General features: G+C 39.8%; 1 long non-coding RNA gene across 1 annotated transcript; it reads left to right on the top strand.

The window, feature by feature from the left end:
- The first annotated feature begins 14,848 nt into the window (after positions 1 to 14,848).
- On the top strand, positions 14,849 to 25,013 carry LOC139828214 (uncharacterized). Its single transcript, XR_011739589.1, has 3 exons — positions 14,849 to 14,959; positions 23,281 to 23,450; positions 24,525 to 25,013. It is a non-coding gene; the product is annotated as an uncharacterized lncRNA (long non-coding RNA).
- Positions 25,014 to 25,062: the final 49 nt, after the last annotated feature.

Raw genomic sequence — 25,062 nt, 5'->3', positions numbered from 1 at the left:
ATGCAACAGAGGAGAGGATGGTGGACAGAGCATGAATATTTCATCATTACATCATGGGATCTATGGTCATGAACCCTGAATCACAGTTAACTGGACAGTAACTGGAAACGTACTGTTGACCAAACAGCTGATGCCTGGTGGGGCAGCATTAAAAATGTTATTACTGGAGAGCATTAGACACACAAGTGTACACAGGACCTAGCCTTCAGGAGACCTCAGGCTGGAGGAAAGTTTGGTGAATGCCGCCCCTTCCCAGCTTCTTTTTGGGTGGTCTCCATACAGACAGGAAGCAAGCTAGCAGCAGAACTGCTGTGTCTATGAAGCAAATCATTGCTTCAGTCATAAGCCAGACATAACTGAGCAGACCTATGGAAGTATTACAGGTACTGAGTGTATCCACAGTAGATCATGATTTTCTAGGTCTGCATGGCAGACGCAAACCTTTTCATGAAAGAAGCCACTTCAGGCCCTAAGTGGCCCTGTGTTTGCAAAAGCCAGTCCGTAGATGGCTGTATGTGAGAGGTATTGGTTACTTTATACTTCTTCCCACATTAAAAGGCAGCTGTGTTCTGTTCCCAAAGGACAGCTGAGTTCTTATGGATTGGAAAAATCAGCTGTGAAATGACTAAGAAAAATTAAGTGTCATTTCCAAAGCGAAAAATACAAGCATGCTTACATAGTAATGAGAGACTGAATTAAGAACTTTCTGCTGTAAACAACTATCAGCAGAGTTGCATTTTGACTGGGAAGTCTGTTGTCTGACTTCAACAACACATTGTGGGGAACCCTTCCTTTTCTTAAAGGAATGTTTTCTTACGATTAGGCTAAAATTGATTAGGTTATGATTAGCTGTATCCAAATACAGCTTGCCATTTAGCATGAGTCAGCAAGGTACAGATTCTTGCTCTCTCTCACAAACAGGCGCAATGTGTCATTGTCATCAGGTAAATAAGGCGCACGCACACCACAGTGAGGCAATATTCCCGAGTTAATTTTTAATCTGCAATTGTTGTCCTGGTTGACTTTTTGAGAAGCTTCTTCACATTTCTTGGATTCAGTAAATCTAAGAGTGGTAACATGTCGTAGACTTTAATCTCGAGGATTTAAATGTGATTTGTTCCCCCAAATCCTTTGACATCTTTGTTTTCATGCAGTAAATGTATTAGCTAATTTCTTTAAAACCACAGCCAGCTGACTGGTTATATTCCTGTGAATGTTAGTTACTTGCTTGACTTTTAACATGACTTGCTACTCATATAACTGATGTCTTATTATGTGCACTTTGCCTGAGTTCTTCTCCTGAAATTGCCATTAGTACTTAGGTAATAAAAGCATAGCAACATGTACATCACATCACTCAAGAATCTAGCTGTCAAGGTTCTTATCCTTAGTAGCTTTTGTACAGGTAAAGCCAGCTACACCTTAGAGGCTTTTATCAAAGATTATCCTATTGTAGAATGTATTTTATGTACCAGGAATTGTACTGTATAACATTTGGAATGGTATTGCGGTTTCATAACATTCTTTCAGCATGTAGATACTGAAGTAAAAAGCAACTGATTCTGACTTTGCTCTTTGTACTGGTATAACTCCATTGTTTCAAATAGACAGAAGTGAAATCCAGAGTTGGGTCCAGTGGAGTTGCACAGATGAGCTGGTGGTCTAAGCAGAACCTTTTGGACTTTGTTGGAAAGTATAAACATTCTTAATTCTGCAGGTAAATTTTAATTTATCTTCCTGGCCCTGTCAATAAATGTATTGCAGTTTTGATGTTTGAAGCTCCCAAGTCTTTTATCTGGCAGTGTTATTTGATTCCATGTATGTTTCCAAGTGTCCTACTCTCCAGCACCAGGAGAGTAATGAGCAGAACAGTATGAAGCATCACTTGCAGTGGGACTTTGCTGCTTTTATGATATTACTGCTGCTCACATACCTTTTCCCAAATTAGCTTTAAACTAGCTGTTTGGATCCCCCTAAGAAAATAGCTGCAACTTCACAGAATACAGTAGAGCTGCCAGAGAGGCTTGGTACTTATCCAGACCATCAGTCTGTGCTGAGATCCATGTTGCTGTAGCTACACAACTGTCAGCACCTGACCTGCTTAAATTAAAGCCACTTTGAAATGAGTTATTCAAGCTGCAGTCAATACTTTTTGTTAAGGGCAGAGGAACTCTCAGGTCCAAGAGATTTTTTGTTGCCATGCAAAGCACATTATCAATCTGTTCATACATTTCTATGTAATTATTTGCATCATTTCCTGTCTATATTACCACTAGTGTAAGTCTGAGTTAATGAAATGATTATATATTGGCAACTGTTCACAGTTATTAATTTTTTAGAAATATAAAAGTTTGCTTACCTAAACAAATTTTTATTGCGCAAAGATTTGTGGAGTCTGATGTAATCCATTTTTAGATACTGTTACTCCTCTGTGGTAGCTAAGACCAAATGGGTGCCTGTTTAATGCTTTATGAAGTCTTATAGCCACTTGAAATTACAATATATAAATAATTCTCAGAAAGTTAGAATAAAGAAGATGAATCTGAAAGTATTTCCCTGTAACTACTCTGTACACCTAGTGTTGGATCTTTTTTGTTGTCGCTACAGTTACGAATCTTTGCAGGCCCATATCATGGGACTGTGGTACTGTATTTGTGCTGTGCTGTATTTCAATGGCACTTTCCGCACTGGATGGCCTGATAATGACTTCCATGATTATCCTTAATTGAAAACACTGCCAATTTAATGAGCTTCCTGCTGGCTATGTTGGCCAACCAACCTACCCTCCTCCTTGCATCTCCAGTGCTCCTGGCTCTGTTCTCTACTGAATGAACAAATAATGCAGCTGTGAGGGTTGTGAAGCATTGGAGAATCTCCCTTCTCTGCCCCTGCGAGCAGTAACAGCCTTTGGTTGAACCAGCACAGCAGTTCCTGCAGCACAAGGTGTGTGACTGAGATTGCTCCCCTGTTCTCATGTTCATTTCTTGGTTTGAGTTTGCTTTACTCAGCATTCAAGGCACATTAGAGGAATCAGGAATAGCTTAGGTAGCCAGGTCCCCATCTTGTAATTGATGTGGTGATAAGAATTTAAGAGATTGCCTGCTAGCTCAGACTAGTTATGCCTTGTACGGGACAATCAGCATGGCTGTTTGGGGAGAACACGAGACTGTCCACATCCTGCTGTCTATTCCCTTCCTACTACCCTAGAGTCAAAATTTTTGGATTAGTGATATCAAGAGAACACTCATGTCTATTCCTCTTGGTATCCATTTATGGATCTGACATCCGCAGCTGTGTAGCTGCTTTTTGAACCTATTGATACTCTCTGCTTCCAAAAACTACCATGGTGAGTCTGTAAGGGAAAAAGCACTTTAAAATACCAGAGTCACATAAAGATAAAGAAGCTTTTGAGATTTTTAGGAATGGTAATTTCTACCATAGATATAATCTGTCAATATTTTGACATTTTACTGTAGCAGATAGGTGCACAAACCATGAAATTAGCAAAGCAGAGTAATACTTTCACCTGTCATAAGACACTGAAAAACAAGAAAGGCAGTTGTGGGTCAGATCAAAGGTACAACTAATCCTGGGTTTGATCCAGTCTCCCCCTTCCCCTGGCCTTGATGCTCAAGGTAGATTGTAAGCAAGCTTTCAATGATTTGCAACTCGAAGACATCCTGATCCAAAAGTGGTTGTCTTTGGGTTTAGTAGCAGCTTCTGGATTTTTCTTTCATGAAATTATCCAATTGCTTTCTGAATCCTTACAGTCTGGGCATCCATGATACCTTGTAGCAGCATGTTCCCCCCATAGGAATTCTGAAGCTTGAATATTTGCATTGAGTTGTTATGAACTCCTTCCAGTTTTTGGGGTATTGTATAGACAAACCCATCATTATTTTGAATAGCAAATTCAAAGCATGTTTATGAGCTGTGAACAGAAAGAGGAAATTTTTCTTTTAATTTATTAATTTGATTTTTTTAGTAATACTATTGACATGACATGCATGCGCTCACTGTCTGAATTCTGACTATAATAATAATAATGAAACACAATCAGAAGAAAGTATGATGTATTGTTCCAAGCATATATGCAAGTTATATCAGTCATATAGCTATAGGCATACGTAGCTTTACTCTTACATTTATGTGTAATTAAAGGTCATTTTTATAGGCACAGCAGCTTGTTTGATTGGATGCAAAGGCAGACTAGTGCATTAAAACTCTGAAAACAACAGTCCTAATTCTGCCAGACCCTGGAGAATATGCTGCACTTTAAACGAGGGTTCTTTTCTGCTGCAGCCCCTGGTAGTGTTTATCCCAGAAATCCAGCCTTGAGCCTTTGGCCCCAGTGCTGAACTGGGGCCTGTCAATGAAACTGGGATGGTGAGGGAGTGTGGAGAAGGTTTGTAAACAGCTGAAGTGGAACCTTCTGGGTCTTACGTGTTCCATAACCAGTTCAAACAGGGCAATGACTGAAGACCCCAGATGTCAGAATTACACAACAGCTCCTTCAGAAAAGCAGATATAAGTTTTCAGTGGCCTTTATAATAAATAGCATGGACAGAATGTTCACCCACAGATAGTTAAGTGTTTGCTTTGCTAGCACTACTCACCCACCATCAGCTCTCAGCTCATCCTTTCATAGCGGGAGAGATGGATCTAGAATTCTTCTTCATGCCTAATGCATGTTTTTACACTACCCTTATGTTATTGTGCGTGGGTTGTGCATAGCAGACTTAATGCAGCAATTTTTAGTCCTGCATCAATTTAGTGCCTTTTTTTTGCTCTTAAAGAAATTTTATACTGAGTGCAAAGTTTGAGGCTTTTTTCCACCTGGATGAAGGTTGAGGACTTTGAATGAAAAGAGGGTTTATTTTGAACCTAACAGGAGTTTAGTATTTTCTATTAGTAACTGTAGCTTCATATCCCAGCAGTGTTCAATTGCATCTGATCTGTTTCAGCCACCTATCATGGTATGTGGAAACCTGCACCCACTTCTCCCCTCCTCTGAAGGGAGTCAAGACTCTGAGTTCAAACATCAACTCTTCTATTGGAGCTGTTTAAAGAAGCTCATGCCAGGTAATCTGGTTTTACATTTTCAACATTTCTAAAGTTTTCCTGTGAAGTTCTGCAAATTTAGTGTTTCTAGTGGACTGTGAGGTCAGGATTCTTCTGCATGGCACTTGTACTTGGCAGGGTATTCTTTTCTACCATGTTATGAGGTTATAACAGTACTGCTACTTGTTTTACTGTCTTGCAATGAATGAATTTAAAATCTCCTGTCTTTTTAAAAAGAAAGTTAGTTTGATCCTGAGGAATAATTTAAAAGGAGCAACACTGATCTGTTTGTTCTTATTTTGGTTAAGACTACTGCTTTGGTTTGTTTAAAAATCTATATCACAGTGAACTATTGTTGACATGGATTCACATAGTCTCTGTCACCAGTTTAGTTGACTAGCTTTACTTTAGTACAACCTTTTCATACAAGGCAGAAAGAAAGCTGCAGCTCTGCCATCCCTTTGAATCCAAGCTGCCATGTCCTCAGATCTCATGGTGCTGGGCCTACTTAAAAGTAGAGTACTTCTGGTTCTGAATACTGTAGAACAAAGATCTTCATCTGATATTCCTTGCAAGGCTCAATTTGCCTCTGCTGCATCATGAATTCTCTCATTATCATGTACAAGACCCTTCGGTTTTGATGCTTCCTGTACACTTAGACCACCTTCAGACTGCCTGCAAGGTTTTGGCAGTCAGGACTTAGCCAAGTACTGTCTGACCTCTTTTGTTTCGTATTTCTCACTAGCTTTGCCCTCCACCTCTTTGACTCTTTCTGTCATTTATCATCAGTATGCTGATCTGTGCCCATGTGTGCTAATGGCTTTACCCAGTGTTTTCATGTAACTGTAGTGAAAAGATGAAAGTTAGTCAGGGTGTGAAAGCGCTCCTTGCACCTCATTTTTTTTCCTTTCCTTACTGCTGCCACCCTAAAATAGATAATAATGTCAACCTTTAAAAAAACTATCTACCCGTAAAAAACTTCTGCTGAGAAGGTCTGTAACTGTCAATTGGTCTCCACTGGAGTATTCTAAGAGGATTTAAATTTTTTTTTTCTTTTTTCCTATCAATGCTTGGTTACTAAGGCTTGACACAATACTTTTGTTAATGAAGCATCTGATTGTTCCATGGACTGTTTGTTTTTCATATTGTACTCACTGAATAGTGTAAAATTCAAAAAAAAAAATTAGAGGACACATCAGATGCTGATTTGAATTTATTATAAATTGCAATCACTAGCCATATTGTCTTACCTTATTTTAACAGAGAACATGAGAATATAGGAGGAATACAAGTTATGTTTCTGCAAGTGTGAGGAAACAATTAAATGACAATTTTCTGGGTGACTTTTTCACCTTCTGTGTTTGTTCAGCTGTACAACACACTGCTGTCCCTTAAACACCCTGTACTTGGAAAAGAGCAGAAGAATCATACAGCTGTCTCTAGCTAGCAACAAATGTTGACATGACAGAACATGAGAACACCAACTAGCTAGGGTCAGATTCTGCAGTATACAAGCAAAAAAGGTGCTTGCAGTAATTCCTTCAGAGGTTTTCTGCATGCAGGGTCTTTAACCACTTTGCTGGTGTGTGTTGGTGTGAGACAACATTTGTGGTTCTTCAGGGATTACTGAGTCCTACTCCATGCCCATGCATCAGAAGAATCAATGTACCAGGGTGAAATCTGCTCCATAGATTTCACAGGGAAAAATCAGAATGAGCCTCTGTGGCCCACTGAAGTTCACATTTTTAGTATATGGAAGAGCTTCCATGTATTACAACATCAAAATCTTCTACTGCATCTTTAAAGTAGCATCTACACAGTCATATCAATTGAATTGAATTTTTCACTCATTTGGGGATGGAGTTTGGGATTGAATTGAATCTATCAGTCATCTGGGGATGATGCAGAGGTTGGGAACAGTGAATTGCAGGGCCGGTGATGCACTTCCATGTCTCTATTGTCTCAATATGTTTTGTGCTTCAAACAAAATCAATGTTTGTATTAGTGGAGATGAAAAGTTGTGAATCAGTATTTAGCACAGCCCAATATTTGAGCCTGGGTGAGAGGTACCTAAGCTATGCTGGCGGCTAACAGGCAAACCACAAACTCTGTTTTCAACAAACTTTTAGGCATTCTATCATCTCTGTTTCCTACTTCAAATTGGAGCTAATAATTTAAAAGCAATATATATATATATATTTTTTTTTTTCCTGCTTCTCCCCCTCCCCCATTCCTCTGTGTGGAGTTCTCTTCAGTGTCCCTGATGCAGGAGCATGAAATGTTTATTTATAAACATATGGGTTCAGCTTAGCACTATAGTATACTGATGGCTGCTGCTTTAGTCAGGTAGCCAGGACCTTCTTCTTTGGAGGAGACTGATGACAGCAGATGATGCTCGTGAAAGCCTGAAAGGATTGAGAAATATGATTAATTGTCCATTCTGCTCTCTCCCATATTATGCCTTTTTTTCTCATACTCTTTTGGTAGGGGAAAGGCTGTAGTATAGAAGGAATAAGCTAATTTATCACACCTTTTTCAACAGCTTTTGTTGGCAAGGTCCAGAGGGTCCCTATACGAAAAGATATTCTTGCTCTAACTGAACTGGCAGAATTTCTTTGCTGGAGTAGATATGCCTGTAGGGTCTAGTTCACTGTTATTTTGGACAGAAATTGCCTCTTCATGCTGGGTTAATTCAAATGTTTCCAATTGTTTTGAATGCATAGTCCTTATACTGAGTGTATCCCCTTCCATCTCCCTTTCAAATGGGAGGACCCTACACTGGGACAGGTAAACTGAGTTTGTCACTATTACTTAGCTTTCTGGTGATAAAGTAATTTATTATGACCTTTGTCTCATAGTTTTTCTCTTGTGGAGAGAGCAGCTTAATATAACTGCGAGAATGACTGGATTGTGGTAAGGAGAATGTAGAGTTTGCTCCAAAGAGTATTTTGAAAGTGTTGACTTTTCCGAGAGCTCCTAAAGCTAGTGGGGACTTACTTGATGATTTAAAAGTTGGGCTGGGAGTCTGGTCTAAGTTATCACAGAAATTGGTCTTACATATATCTTCCTGCTCTCTAGCTGACAAGATTGTCTTCAGTTGTACCTGAACATACAGCTTAAAACCATCTGGTAGTGTGACAGCACAGAACTCAGCAAAATCTGCTGTCTGAATATTTACATGAGGTTAAGGTGTTGCGAGAGAAATGGGGATGGAAAAGCGAGTTTAGTGGCTCCCAGTGAACATGACCTTGTTGCAGTGATGCTGATGATGGTGCCTGGTGTAACTAATAAAAAAGCAATTCGAGTTTGTTCACACAAGCTGTCATTAACACCTTTGGATTGCAGTTGCATGTCTTAAGTGTGGTAGCTAGTGTGATTTATTCTAATTGTTTTCAGACTTGGAGACTTCATAAGACAATGTCACAAATACCAGCAACAGCAACAGTTTAATTTCAGTGTTTAAGCTCATCCCCCAGGCAGATTAAAGCTGACACTCCAATGGGAAGAAAGGTCTATAAGGTATGGCTATTTTTCCAAAGTAGCTGACCATCCAAGAAAATAACATGAAATATTATTATCACTAACTATCCCTCCAATCTGGGGTTTATTCAGTGAACTTTGAATTCAAAATATAGTCTCCTTTTGACTCCAAATAATGTAATTCTTGTCATTTGTAATAATTTTCTAGGAAGATACAGTCTCATTCAGTTAGCATGGTAAGCAGTCCTATTTTGTGAGCTGTTTTTTATTTTGAAGGCTGAGCTTTCACCTAAATTATAAGACATACATGAAAATGGCATCCTCTACTTATCAGCATGTAGAAGGTTTTTCTTCCATTCACGTGAAATAAAAATTGAAGTAAGGTAAGAGATGTGACAGAATTAATGTAGTACATAACTCTGGAGGCATCGCTATCTGGCAGAACAAATCCTAATGAAATCATCATTCAAAGGAAACCTTGCTTCAAGTTACAGAATAAATATGGAAATGATAGATTAATATGCTTAAAAGAAAAGTAGAGAAATAGGCAGAGGCATGATGGAATAAAATTCAGCTAATTTGAGTAGTTTGCAATTAATTTTCTACTTATAAATCCATATTATAGATGCCTAGCAGAGACTTGGTATTTTCCCCTGGCTTTCCATCAGTAAGACATCACTGTGGATTTCTCTGCTGTACCCCTGATTGATATCATATCACTGACTATCCTGTGGCAACTACTCCCCAGCAATCTGGCACATCCATATTACTCACTTTTAATCAGATAAAATATATTCTGCAGCACCTGCTCTCATCCTCGGTAGGCTTTCTTCAAACTTAGATGAATGTTACTAAGCACTGACGTAAGCCCAGTGTGGTAATAAAGATATCCCCATTAAAAAATACATACATAAATAAACGGTCATTTTCTTCCAATGTATTTACAGTTTTGATACTTGAAGGAGCTGTTTTATGATCACATTTGAGGGGTTTTATCAGGAAGTTAAACCTATTTCACTTGAAGTGCCTTTGCCTACCTACATCCAAGAAGCCACAACCTCATTTTTGAAGTTTGTCTCCTCCTGCAATTCGGACTATCCTGTCAAGACTGAAATCAGACAATTTTCCTGTGTTTTCTGTAGTTGTTCAGAGAGGGATATTTTACTAGCTTTCCTTTCTGTGATGCTTGTAGTTACTGTGCTCTCAGAAAATGCAGGTTTGACTTTGGAGGCTGCTGTTGTCGTGCCTGAGGAGTCCGTATCAATTAGTCCACAACTCTACTGAACTCCATGGATTAGGGTCACCATCTGAATTTCTTCTCCCATGATAAGTAACTGTCTCTCACTAAGTATGGAAAGGCATTATTCCATATGACTCTGGACTACAGTCAGGAACAGTATTTTTATTTCCCTTGGGGAATAGTGGTCACATTACCCAGTTAAAATAGTCCAGGTTTTGATTTTTCATTTGAGAAACAAAATTATTCATGGCTAGCCTGAGTTATGAAAGATTTCCTTTGAAGAACAATAAAAAACTGCTGATGCAATTAAAATTAAAATATTATTCAGAGCTAAGGCTATAAGAAGAACAAGGATATATAAAAGCAATTTAATTTCACGGGTTTTGGAAGCATTGCCCTTCATCTATTTAAGATCTATTTTTATTAAAATTTGGCAGCCTGGAGGTTAATTCATTTTTTAATGTATGTTTATCTTTCAGAAGCTTATAGATTTAAACATTTTTTTGTATGACAGTGGTCTAGAAATATTAATTTACATGCACTATATCTATACTTCATCTGCAAGCTACACAAATGGCTTTTTATCAAACCTTCTTTCATTTGGTTACTTTATTTTTGGAAAAGTATGCTAAATGCAGATTGGTCCACCAATGAATTGTTCCATATCCTTAGGATAATGGAGTTTGTTTATACAGGTCTGTGCCCTGTGTCCTTTACCTTTCCTAACAGGAGCTTTCCCGTTCCCTCCTATGTAACACCCCCAGATCACTCACACCCCCCGTGCTCTTGCTTCTCTCTCATCCCTCAAAACCAACAGGTCTCTGGATGGGCCTTATCATCTTTCTCTGGCTTGCTGGCTGAACCAGAGGCAGAAATACCCACAGGTTGTCCAGCTGGCTAGCACCAGACTGCCTTGCTAGAAACAGTAACTTCTCAAGTAATTAGCTCTTTGTAGCGTTAATTAACAGGGTATTCTTCTAATTCATACACACTAATGGCTCATACTGTGAGAGAAATCTTTGACTGACAAAATCTTGTGTGACTCTGGCTAAACCAAGCACTTTGTTGATATAAACCCCAAACTAGTTCTTAAAGTGGAAGTAGTAAGTAGTAGCCATGTAAGAAACTGATGGGTGATTTTATGAACTGAATTTATCATGTCTCTGGTTCTGCAGTTTTCTACAGTTTACTGTGCTAATTTATTCTTACTTCAAGCCTACACTGCATTTCCATGCTGTCGCAAAATGCCTCTTTCAGACATTCAGTATGTTCCAGGATTTGTTGGAGAAATCCATTGATGAGGTTAGTTCTGTTTCTGAAGCCAGGTGGCATTCAGATCCAGAAGAGGTAGGCTTATTTTGCAGGTTGTTCAAAAGGGCCAGAGCCATGTGTTTACTAAAGTGCCTCAATGTATAATACCAAATACGAGCCTTAAACAATAAGAAAAGGAAATTTGTTTCTTCTAGTTTTGCCAAAACTTGTTATTCTTGTTGTAAACTACGGAATATTTTCTGTGTTTACATATCTGTTATTCGAGTAATGTGATTATTATTTTTTACATTCCTTAACTTTGATTCAAAGTGAAAAAAATAATAAAAATTCTCACAATTACTGAGAAAAAAAGAAAACATCAAAATGATGTTTTCCACACAATTCAAACCAAATAAAAACAAAGGCAGGGTAATATGAGAATGAACCCAAAAGAAATTAACCCAAAGTCTAACAAGAAATCTAAGTGGGCTCATTCTTAAATCTCAAAGTCAATTTTTTTTTTAAGTTGACTTTAAGTTATGACTTTAGGGGCACACCGACTTGTGAGTTTTGATTGCAATAAACCAAAAATTGTACCTTATTATAATTGGGTTAGTAAATATCGAGAAAACAACCAACAGTACTTACCTTGTGGGGAACCTTCCAGAACCAGCGACAGGGTCACAGTCAATGCTTGTGTTTGCCAAGACAACAGTAATGCGGGAATGGGCATATCAGATCATCTCTGGCGGTTATTATATTGAGCTATCTCTACTCAAGTCTCTGTAAAGCGTTAAACAGACAAGCAAGAGCACTGTATGGGGTTGTTAAATCGAGCCCAGGCGCCTGGTGCAGACCCGAGACTTCTGACTTCTTGAAAATGACATCCATCTAGTGGACACAAATCAGTATTACAGCTGCAAAACCCACCAGATTCTAAAATGATATGTCAACATTTTTCTGTGTATAAAATCTGTATGATTTCGTTTGGTTTGGGCTGGGTTTTTTTTGTTTGTTTGTTTTTTAGGACATAGGTTTATTTGCAAATTTGCAAGAGAGTTTCTTTGATGGACTGCTTTTCTCAATAAGCCTATTGTTCTTGATGGAGGTCTAGTCTTACCTTTTCTTCAGATTTTTACCTACATCCTGATGAGGCTGCTGGCATTTTTTTTCAGGTTCAAAATCTGGGGTTTGATGGGTTCTCTGCTGACAAATTTACCACCAGAGAACAAGTGGAAATTTTGGAGAAGAATGATTGATCACTGTATGAGAGATCTAAATCATATAAACGAATTAAAGGTGTAATTCTGCAATCCATCTCCATTTGCTTCAGCAGACATTACACCAGAAAGACTCCTGAGAGACTTAAATGAATCCTCTTACTTGTGTGCACTAGATCTTGCTTCCTAGGAGATGTACAACTGTCATATGTATTATAATGGCACAATGTACCTGAACTGTGTTTAAAAATAGGAACCCTGTGAAACAGAAAGGTAAAATATTGAATTAGAATGATTAAGAAACAGGTTTTCTTATCAATTTTATTTACAAAGAATAATTGAAAGTATCCCAATTCCCTCATCTTCTTGACTACTGCAACCCATAGAAGTAATCGTAGGTCAGAGAACAAGAAAAAAAATCACAAAACCTTTTTGAAAGTGTCATGTGATTTTGAGACCATCTAATCAAAATTATTCTAAGTAAAGAGTTTTGCAGCACCAAACCAAAGTGTTGGACTGCCAGAAATGGAGATTCTGCTGCATTTCACATGCTTCCCTCATGTCAACATGTAAGGGTATCATTGTTGCTCCCCATATGCTACGGTCATCTACTCTCCCTGGAGCCTCTCTTAACCCGTGATGCCTGAGTGAAGTGCATAACTGGTAAACCCATGTCTCTGAATCCCAGCCAACACAGTTATCATTAACTTCAGTTGTTTGACAGAAGGGCTGTGACCACAGTGTGACTGGAAAGCGGTTGCAAGTCTTGATTTGGTGGCCTCTGAGCACCTAAGGTCCTGCTGTGCATGCTCTTTTTCTCCTTCATGTATCTGTGTCAGGCTAATTAATTACTCAGTGAGCCGTGTTGCCCCTGATGCTTTGCAGAATGAATAGAGCAGCATTCCCAACCACTTCTCTTAAAAATTAATGTTTGCAATTTGACAAGACATTTTCTTTTTGTGATGTGTTTTGTACACTTGCTACAGCAAAGAAGTTCTACTGAAATGGAATATCTCTAGCAAGAAGCTTCAGGGTTACCAACTCAGTAATTCTATACGAAAAACACACATTCTGAAAAAAGTTTTAATTCTAACTGCCTTTTAAGGCTCCTCTAAACAGAGAAAATAAATGAAACCCTACTCAAGCTGTTGTTTGGACAATTCAAAACCATAATAAATAGTGAGACAATTGGTAAGTGACGCATTGGTGTGTGTTGGTGCTTAACTGTATGCAACAACTTAACTCTCTGGTTTGACTAACTTAAAATTCACTCAGCTTTTTTTTTTTGTTTGTTTGAGAGGGAAACCCATGAATGGATATAACAACTTTATTCTTTTTTGCACATCAAAAATGTTAATTATTGCTGTTAACAGTAATATTCATAGAACACAGATTGTATTACTTGCATATAGAAATAGAAAAAACTGCTATAATATCTAAGCACCTCCCAGCTGTGCACAGTAATGTTTACATTTTCTTCAGAGAGGTGCAGGTGTGAAAATAGCTGTATGTGTAATCATGTATGTTTTAGAGAAAGCAATTCCTTATATCTGATGGAAGCAATGCTGAAGTTTGAAAAGACTATGGGGGAGGTTATTCGCTTTTCATCTGCAGAAAGTTCTGTCTTCTGTAGAGATTTGGATCACCTTTGGTCTAGAGCTCTGAGAGCTCTACCCTTACTCCGGAGAGGCAGAAACCTCATGCCAAACAGGTTTTGTTTCCAACTAGTTTTCAGTATAGAGCATTAAGCAGTTTTTCCAATGTCCTGGAGTGATCTCCAGGCATTGACCATTACAGCAAGTGATACATAGATCAGAACTACTCCTGGCCCTTAAATCCTGTTTTTATATTGGTTTGCTATATAGATGCTATTCAGAACAAGGGGAATATCGCTGCCAAGGTTAAATATTCTGAAAAAAGAACAATTGCCTAAGGGATATTTTTTTCTTATACAGCATTAATTTTAGAAGTAATCAAATCTCCCAGGAGTACAATGTCACATGAAGTGATTGAAAGTGTCAGAAGACGAACAGAAAAGTTAACACTGTCATTTCATCTTTGCCAATTTTCTCCATTGTGCCTGAACATTACAAAATGCAATAATGCATGTAAGAGATCTGACAGCCTGTTGTCTGTCCATCCTGACACACAATGGAGGGAATCAAGAATAGAGTAGTTGCCTGATTACTGAACTATCTTGTTTATATAGGCTCTTACATAAGGCTTTTTCCTTCTGATTCCATTATTTACCAAGTCAAGGGTCTATCTTGTTCCATTAGTGCGCTACCTGAATTCACAGCAAACTAATTAAATATAGCAGTAAATCTTATTAGATTTTGTGTGTGGAACATAGCTCAGTCCCAAATACTCTCCTGAGAGAGCCCCATTCCTCTCAAATAGATATCAATAAGACAATATGCAGCAGAAGAAAACAACTAAGTTTTTCAAAATGGTGATATCTTAATTGCATGGCGCAAATGCCATTCTTTGAGGGAGCAAGATTTTTTAAATGATCTATATATAAAACCACTGATGGGATGTGCAAGCAGAATGGATAAAGTGCTCCCACTCTTATTCTTGTTTCTCTTTTCCTTGTTCTTGGCAGGACTACGTGGAGCAAGGCTACTGAGGCTGCCTCCCTGCTTTGAGATGCTGCAGCTGATGAGCTTCAAACACCAGTCTGACCTGGGTCCAACTAGTTCAAAAGGTTAATTTTCACACTTTTATCTGAAGGTAGAAGATGCAGGGATTTAAAATGTGTATTTCTTGCTTTGCTATAGGTGAAGTACCTGGCTCATTTGTCCTTCATAATTTGCAGCTCTGAGCGTTTGCGAGGACATTAGGCCTGCCTCTCTGCTGTATTACTTTCCCATGGTGTAATTGCTGTGACATGTCTTTGAGCAGGTCTGTTTGCTTGCCACATGATAATTTATGATTAAGCTGCTTTTATTTATAACCCATTCAAGGGATATAGGTAGGCTTTCAAATGCTTCTGTCCACCAGGCAAATGTTCATCACAGCTGAAAACTCTCAGGTTTCTCCTAGCTCTTGAGTGGCTTAGCACTGGGCTGGCGCGAGCTTCCTCGGCACTGTCAGGAATGAAGTGTTTCTTGGCATGTGCAGGAGCTGAATGCTAGGCACCTGGAGAACTTTAAAATTGAAATAGGTGCCTACTTAGCTTTAAGAGCCTTCAGAGTTGGGCAGCAGCTGAGCAGAGGTTTTTAGTATCACTGTTTATAATTGCAGCTAAATTCTGCCTAGCTGCCTGCTTAGATACCCTAAATACCTTTTTGGGATCTGGCTCTGAGGATTTTTTTTTAACTTTCTTATGCATTAAATGACAAAGAGCAGGCAATTAAGAAGTCTTACTTAACTGGGTTAGTCTCTTGAAGAGAGCTACAAATCAGCCCCATTTCCTTCTCCTGAGAATTGTTAGATCATTTGTTACAAGGGCAAAGGGAGCCTCTGCAGCATTTCATTGTGGAAGTGTGTGGGACTGCTCTATAGAGCACTCTGTTTCCTTGTTTACAAACCACGTGCACGTAGATTGAGCATCCCAGTTGAATGTTTAGTTTGAAAAGTGATATGTCAGTTGCTGTTTAATTAGGACTCTGCAGCCCACCTTTCTCAGATGCTGCTGCTTATTATAGCATTCCCTGACTGGGAATATGCAGATGCTGTTGGTGGAAGAAATAGTTGCCTTTAGTCAGAGTGAAAGGCCTTTGCCACCTCTAACTTGGAGTTATAGCAGCAGACACAGACCTCAGGGGTTAGGTGTAAGGACAGGGAAACAAACAGACTTCTATTCTCCTTGCAAGGAAAATGCTGTCAGCGAGGGGTGTTGCTGTGCTCCCTGCCCCAGGAGAGGAAATGTTTCTCTGTCACTGCCCATGTATCCTGCTCAATGTTGCTTCTTGGGATTTCTCTGTAAGGATTTCAAGAACAGGTGAACAACTTCTCTTTGATGCTTGCTTGTTTGGGTTGGGATGTGAGGGCAATAGCAATCAAAACTCTTGGTGTTTAATACCTCTGAGAGAGGCCTGGAAAGAATAAGCTGCTTACAGTAAAAGAGTGTGGCTCATTCTCCAGTGGTGCAGCCTTCTCTTATTTGGAAGGCAATTAGTACTTTTTCACAAAATTAAAGGCTTTAATACTGCATTTCTCCAAAGAGACTCCCCAGTATGCTCTACTGAAATTGTAAAGATATCTCTGAATTAAACTGTAGTGTGCCATTCAAGTGCCCTGGCTTAGTATTAGTGTTGTTAACTACTTCCCGTCTCTCTGATTTATTGCTGCAAGCTTAAAAAAAACCACAACCCCAAAACCTCAAGCTGATGGTGCTCATGGGAACTGTGGTATTGATACACTTGGAGAATTAAGTTGTTTATTCATACTGAGCTATAGTACCTTGCCAGAGGTGACAATTTTCTCTCTCACTTTGAAATATGAAATATGATTTTTTTTTTAGAAAAGCTAATATTAATGAAATAAAATGCTGAATACTGTTGTGTTGGACCCACCTCTTCCAAAAAACTGAAAGGCATTATCTGTTGTGTGTTTTTAAGACAGTAGCACAGTATTTCTTCTAGACACTAAGGATAATGCATGTGTGTATATGGGTAAGGACTGTTTAACAGGTGATAAAATTCCATTGATGGAGGAAAAAATGGAGCTTAATCTTCAGCTCTCTTACCCCTGACTTTGAGAATATTATCTCTTTTCAGTAGTTTGTTTTAGCTTTGGTGCAAGCAAAAGCCATTCTACTGTATTTCCCCCATCCTCTGGCTTTCTGGGAAGTGAAGAATCATTACTATGAGCAATATACTTCCTCTTTCAGTTGCTTTTTCCAGACAGTTTCAGCATGCTTGTTTTGCCCGCCTAAAGGCCTACTTTTTCATTAAGGCAATCCCACCCTATAGCATAAAGATGCCCATGGAGCAGGGAATAATTATGTCAATGAATCTTGCTTCCTACAGGAGACTAAACAGGCTGTGTGACTTCAGCCCATACCTGGATGGCAAAAATTCTGACCATGATCTTGAACTGATTAATCCCACAGCTTCTGTAAAAAGAATAGTGGTGATAGCTCACACAATCTTTGTGGAAATCAGTGCATTTATATATAAATATTTTACACATTTTTCTAGACAACGTATTAATTCACAAAGAATTAAATACTTGCTTTCCCACTTATACAGAGTGTTCTGGTTATGTGATGGGTAAGGAATGATAACATAGACAACTGAGAAGAGATGGTTGAGTATTATTGATAGCTGCAATTTATTTATCAAGAGACTGGTAATATTCTAGAAGCATTTTTTTAGCTGTTTCCTTCACCATACACACAGGTTCTCTGGATGAGTAAAGAAAAGCTAATGAAAAGCCTATGATAATGAGATCACGAACAATATGAAAAGAAACTGGGCAATGCTGGCAGTCTTGATTATTACAATAATCTAGTATAGGAGCAAATTACGTTATTATTCTAATAAAGGCTCTTGGCGAAAGGAATAAAAAAACAAAAAAAGACCCAAGCAATTGTTAAATTGCTAAAGGCATTTATGGCATTGTGTGTTGCAGCAGCAAAACAATGTTTCACTTGCATTTAACATATGTATCTAGAATTTGGAAATACTGTGTGGTATTAAACACATGGTGGCAATTCTTGTGTCATTTAAGCCAAAGAAAGGATTTGCATTGCCCCATTTTTGCAAACAAGAGTGTCCATCAAACACTCCTATAGTCAGCAGTCACACCCAATAAAACATAAGGAGTGTTAGTAGCTGAATTATTGTAGAAACCACTTCTTTCAAGCACAGGGAAAGGAGAAGGAAGTAAAATGAGTGCAGCTCAGCTGGATGCAGTACTGTCATTATTTTGTTTCATGAGGAGTTATCTGAAGTAGGCTACCTGGGAAAGATGGATTTGCCATGTTTGGTGACAAAACTGTACAGCTGCAATAGAGGTTTGAGGGCGAAGCAGTGGTGTAAAATCAGTCCTGTTCTCCTGCAGATTGCAATATCTGCAAAGTGGAGTGGAGGGTGAAAGAATGCTAGCTTCAGCAGGGATGATTGTAGAAAATCTAGGCATCATTTCAGTGTGATGAAGTCAGATTGTTAGACTATTTTCAAACTAAGAATTAATCCAAGACAAAACTGATCATAATTTTACTGAGTTAGTCCTTATAGACACACGTGTCTGTGCTGACATGAGGGGAAGTAAAGGTAAGGAGATGGCATTATTTTGTTAACAGCAATTATGGCTTCAGTGTAATCAAAAGCCTTAGCCCTACCTTAGGGCTTGTTGGACTGGATCAAAACCTTTGCAGTTAGCTGGTGCAAACATGCTCCGCTATAAACTCCTTTGCTGGTTCAGCTTTGTTCTAAATGTACTGCTGGGCTAATATTTTGCTGTGGGCTTTGTGCCAGACCAGGCATTGTCAGCTTGCCCCCAGCTGCATAGAACTGGCAGACACTCTATATCATACTCTGGCTAATTCATAAAAAAAAATGTCCATGTGTCTGCCATTCTGCAGTTACAGGTGGTGTATCAGACTGGAGGACCAATATTCTTTGAGCAGCTATGCTAACGTCAACAGGAGTAATTTCAGAGCAAAATGTCAGTCAGTGTTCATGAACCAGTCACTGGTCCTCAGTCTGCAGAAAAATAAAGCCATATTCTGCCAGGATCTGCTAGGCTTCATCTTTGATTGCTCTGTTTTCACCATTTTTGCTATAGCGTCAGAGTCTGGCCAGCAGGGGAAGCAGTCTATGGTCAACCCATGGCCAGTTTGGGACCAAAGCAGCTTTAAGGATAACTAGGAACAGCATCAAAGCTACTCTGAGTTAGGCCAGCTACTGCACCAGCTGCAAGCTTGAAGGAGCACCCCAATGTGTTTTTTTTTCCAATGGGGAGGAGGATGGAAAAGAAAGGCATCATCCAGCATCTGAAGGTTTTGATCAGTTTTCTACTTCTCCTTTACAGTTACTCCCCAGCTGCTTTGCACTTCCCTCCTAGATGCGACAGGGCCCCAAAATTCAGCTGCTGAGCTGGAAACATGTTTACTAGTGTATTATGAAAAAGACATGGTAAAAAATTCCAGTATAGATGGAAGATTCTAATGCCAGATTGTGCCTTGGGATTCCAATGCATATCTTCCATTAAAGCCTTTAAAAATATTTGCATTTCAAGGAAGAATTTGGATCTTTGTCACATTTCTCTCTTTTTCTTTGAGAGCCAAACATTTTCTGTGGTAACAGAAAATATTATAACGAGAATAAATATAATGCATTGAGGCAATAAAATGAGTAACAGTCCTTGATCTATTTGCTGAAGATTACAGGCATAAGATGTAAAAGCTGTTAGTGGCTTGAAGGAAGATATTTGCTATGATTGGCACTGCAGCTTTGCTTATATTACAAAATATGAAGGAGATGACTAGAGAGGTGTCCAGATTCTCACATTGCATGGAGAGGTTGCTATGCATCTTGTGATCATAGCTTGGGCCAATGATTTACTGTATTTCTTTGCCTTTTGAATCAAACAATCCTAAAATTTCAGGGTAACATACTTGCCACACATGAACTGCTGTCTCCCATTCCAGAGGGGTCAAAACCTTGGTGGTGAGTGTGTAATTACTATATGTATGAAGGAAATGTTAAACCTGTTTTCTGTACTCCCAAGGTGCTGTATGAATGAAAATGGTATTGAATGAATGGAACACAGAATCACAGAATCACAGAATGTTAGGGATTGGAAGGGACCTTGAAAGATCATCTAGTCCAATCCTCCTGCCAGAGCAGGAACACCTAGATGAGGTTACACAGGAAGGTGTCCAGGCAGGTTTTGAATGTCTCCAGGGAAGGAAACTACACAACCCTCCTGGGCAGCCTGTTCCAGTGCTCTGTCACCCTCACTGTGAAGAAGCTTCCACTCATGTTTAAGTGGAACCTCTTGTGTTCCAGTTTGAACCCATTACCCCTTGTCCTGTCATTGGTTGTCATTGAGAAAAGCCTGGCTCCATCCTCGTGACACTCACCCTTTATATATTTATAAACATTAATAAGGTCACCCCTCAATCTCCTCTTCTTCAGGCTAGACACCCAGCTCCTTCAGCCTTTCCTCATAAGGGAGATGCTCCACTTCCTTAATCATCTTTGTTGCCCTGTGGTGGACTCTCTCCAGCAGTTCCCTGTCCTTCTTGAACTGAGGGGCCCAGAACTGGACACAATATTCCAGATGTGGTCTCATCAGGGCAGAGTAGAGGGGAAGGAGAACCCCTCTCGATCTACTAACCACCCCCGTTCTAATACACCCCAGGATGCCATTGGTCTTCTTCGCCGCAAGGGCACAGTGCTGGCTCATGGTCATCCTGCTGTCCACCAGGACCCCCAGGTCCCTTTCCCTTACACTGCTCTCTAACAGGTCATTCCCCAACTTATACTGGAACCTGGGGTTGTTCCTGCCCAACCTTTCCAATTTCCATATTGTTTCAAATTGGAGCAATGTGACTATGTATAGAGAGAAACTTTATCCTCGGGAAAGGAAATGACTCTCACCCTTCTCTCCCTCCCCAAATGTTTGTGACAGTGTGCTTTCACACCATTTCTTCAGGAATGAGGAGTGCCTGCCTGCTTGCCCCTATCTTGTGCATCTTCCCTGGGGAATGGAGAGAACTTGAGCCTGACCCGGGGGTTTTGGAGCTCTCTGTTGCCTCCTGCACTTTGGGACTTATACTGTATCAGCTGGAAGTGTAGATCACAGCCGTGATAGCACCTCAGCTTTACAGGAACATATCTAACAGCCCTTGAGTGCCTAGGTCAAGCTAAACTCCCGAGCTGGACATCATGTAAGTGTTGGTGTGAAACATTAAGAAATCTTTGTGGTAAATTCCACCAGAAACTTAACTTGCTTTAGAGGGTGTTTGTCAAAATTGAGTCATCCCCACAAAAATGCTTTTTCATCAAAACTGAGTGTGTTTTGTTTTTTTTTTTTTTTGGTTTTTTTTTTTTTTTTTGTCTATCTTATCAGAGGATTCCCAGACAGTTGCAAACAAACGTTATTTTTACCCTTCTTTTTCCTTCATATGTAAGGTGTAGATAATGCCTGGTGTTTATTTCCTTAGGATGCAGTGTGTCTCTTCAGATTTGGTTCTTCTCGTTTAGGAAAAACTAACGTGTTACATTTTTGGCTGTTGAGCAGACCATAACAACAAAGCCAAGGGGCTTTGCCTGTAAATACTAGGCACAGCTAGCTAGGGTGTGGTTTCCAATGATTTAAATACTTATAGAATGCCAGCAGAGGATGAAACAAGGGGGAGAGAGGAGAATAAAGGAAAAGACTTGTTTGTTTTCATCTCTGTGGAACTGCTAACTGTACAGAGTTGTCTCTTCAAAGAAATATTTGGGAATAATTGCATAGTGTGGAGAAGGGAGGGGGGGACCCTGACTTCTTGTTATTGCTCAGAAGGCTGTACCAAGTCACATTCAGCTGTCGTTCTTACCTTACCTGCTCTGTGAGGATTTTTTGGTCTTTATTTCCTATGGTTGCCTTTAGCATCACTGAAGTTCAGCTAGTCCAAGAATCAACACAGTCTGATCGATTTAAGAGCTAGAATAGACAGCAGAGATGAATGAACTTTAAATGAAGTACAACCAGTTGATTCTTTTCCTCATTAGAGAGGCTGTGTCAAAAAGCTGGGATGTTTCTCTTCTGTAAAGGTCTGGAACCAGTCATACCTTAGCCTGTTCCTCTCCTTTTGTTTGTGTGATGCATCTGCATTAGCAAGCTGTGCTTTTCATTCCAGAGTGGTGACAGGGGACAACAATAAATTACAATACCTTTTAAGAAATCTCCAAGTGTTATCAGATCTCACATTTCATCCCAATGTTCTTCCATGCCATTCTTTTACTACTAATATTACTCTAATTGCCACTGAGAATTTACAGTTTGCTTCTCTTCTAGTCCTTGAAACTACTGCTCTAAAATAGTGTGGAGGCAGAAAGCAGAGATCGTCTCTCCTCCTTTTTTGTAAATTCCGATTTCTTGTGAAATCTCCAAATTCATAACTTCCTGTGCTTCTGAAGAGAGTAGCCCTCTATATACTTCATGGTATTGTTACACTGCTAAAAATGGAAATTTGGTGCTGCTTCTTGTGGAGTGGAAGCAAAAGAGCTGAGAAAGGTGGTGTTTTTATCCCAACTGTCTCATGATACTTGTATGCTAGGAGTAGAAAGCAATACAATATCTGAAAATGCAGCCACTTACCACTTTTAAATAAATTCCAGATTATGGGCCAAACTCACTGTTGACATAAGCAGATGCAAATCTAATGAAGTCACTGCAGTTACTTCTACTTATGCCAGAGGTGAATTTGTCCCTATTTTTGGAACATACTAGTTCTGTGCTACAGTGTTGGCACACTGTATCATATCAAAATCCTTTTCAGAAATGGCTGAGTACGACTGGCTGACTGGCATGATGCATCATGTCAGACATATGCCTGATAATGGTTCTGTTCTGCTTTTTGACATGATGTATCATGCCACTGTATTGTGCGTGAAGGCATTCAATAGGATTTGCAGCAGGATCTGATAGTAAGGAATGTGTGCTAATTGAGTATCCGAGTACTTTGACATCCTGTGGAAAACAGTGATATCTATGTTAGCGCATCTATAAACTTCTCGCAAGTGCTTCATGTACTTCGGTGTAAAATGATCACTAATGTACTCCCACCTCAATGTATCGCACTAGCATAGTATTTTCCTATTTTGGTCTGGTTCTGCTTTAAGGACTCACAGTGGATTTTCTCCTAAAAACCATCAATTGGTATTGAAAGAACTTGTTCCTGTTTGTGATTTTATATCTCATTTTGTTACTGTTATTTAGCATAGGAGGGGCTGGTTTTCGTTGTTGTTGTTTGTTTTGGTTTGGGTTTTCTTTTTATAAACTATCATTGGGTCTTATTGCCATTGCATCTGAAAGCGTTTTACCTCAGAATAGTGCTAAACAACATCTTCCCTAAAACAGGAAACGTTTCACAATCCTCTGCAGCAAGCAGCACAGCTTCCCTGAGAGGATCTGCGAGGGTGGATAGCAGCCAGTTATCCAAATGTGAGGAGGCCGGGTGCCAGGAGTCGGAGCAGCCGGAGGAATGCCTGAAGGCAGCCCGGCCGTACACGCACGGTGAAAACCTCCAGGTCAGAATCAGGCACATGTCCAGGAACAGAGAATTTCCGAAGGTGGTACCTGCTATTGCTGATCAACAGCTCCTGCAAACATTGCTGTCGGGATAATGTTCTGCCCTAGGCTTGTTGTTGCAGTAGGAAACAAGGCAAAAGAGATTTCTAAAATTAATAGGGCCCAGATTGACCAGAGATCTGTAGATTGCAATCAGAATTTGGATTTTCTGTTTCCCTGAAGAAATCATTCAGAAGCCTGCATATTTGGTATAGCAAAGTGTATGCTGTATGTGTATTGTACCCTTGCAAAATCTTCCAAGTGTCTGCAAAGGTTAATACTTAAGATTGAATCCATTTAGGTAAATATACAAAATGCAACAGGAACAAATCACCACAGAGACATTAAATAAGTATATAGCTACTTTAAAATCTGTACACCTGAAACTAAAAAAAAAAACGAAACAAAACCTGCCTGCAGGAAATTGGATCTTTTTTCAAAGTATTGCCATTGAAGGTTTCAGAGAAATTCTTTCTATAAACAGGGAATCCTACTGGGGGCAGACAGAGCTATTTTAACCTTGTGTATTCATCTAACTGTTCTGGCCAAGAAAATGTGTGTGTGTGTGTGTGTTTGTGTGCATGTGTGTATACATATACAGAGAGAAGAGAGAGTATAAATTTAGAACTTTTGATTGAAGGCTTACATTTTTGGCCACTATTAAATGTAGGTAAACTTCAAAACAATTTTTTTGTTTGTTTTTTAAAACTTTAAACTTGATATAATTCATCTTAGGCCAAAATGAGAAGAAATCAAGAGCAAACAAGTGCAGTCATTCCCAGGCTCATAAACTGGAATAATGCTGACAAGCCATCTGCGTAGTCTTTTCCATGTGAGGAATGGCATTGAAAGCCTTCAAGTGCGGGACTGCAGTAGGGCAGCTTGCAGGCAAAAATGTGTATACAGAGGTAGACCGTTAATATATTTGAGTAGGACTGGAGCCATTACAACCAGACCCTGGTTTTCTGCATATTTTTGAACTAGACCAGTACACTTCATTGATTTTTTTTCTTCTTTTTTTCTTTTTCCTGCAGACATTGTGGACCAAATGTAGGGAGAGAAGACAGACTTTACAAGCTACTTAAAAATGTATCCAATCTCCCACTTCCCATGGGACAAGTGGGTTCCTTCTACCTCCCAGATGAACTTCCAGGATGAAACCCTGAGGAGGTCAAGTGTGGCTGGTGCAAGTGACACTTGATTAGGGAGAGTCCCCGCTGCTTAAGCTTGGCTGAGCTTCTCATAGACTGAAACCTGGCACGGAGGCGCTTCCCTCTCCCGTCCAGGAGAGACGGGAGATTCGCACCAAGAGCGAATAAATAAATATTACTGAGGGCCAAACCTGCCTCAAAGCAAAGGGCAGCCGCGGGACCCTCCGTGGGGCCCTCCGTGGGACCCTCCGAGGGACGGACGCGGGGGAGGCGCAGGTGCTGCGCGCCCGCGGAACCGCTGCGACGGGGGCGGGCGGGGCGCGGTCCCCGCCCCCGCGGCCGCTCTGCTGCTGCTGCCGCTGTCGCCGCCGGGGCGCCCCGCGCTGCTGCCGCCGCGCTATAAGTGCGGGAGCGAGGCGCG

Source organism: Patagioenas fasciata, chromosome 1 (assembly GCF_037038585.1).
Source record: "Patagioenas fasciata isolate bPatFas1 chromosome 1, bPatFas1.hap1, whole genome shotgun sequence".
Classification (NCBI taxonomy): Eukaryota; Metazoa; Chordata; class Aves; order Columbiformes; family Columbidae; genus Patagioenas; species Patagioenas fasciata.
This window is presented reverse-complemented; position numbering and strand designations above follow the sequence as displayed.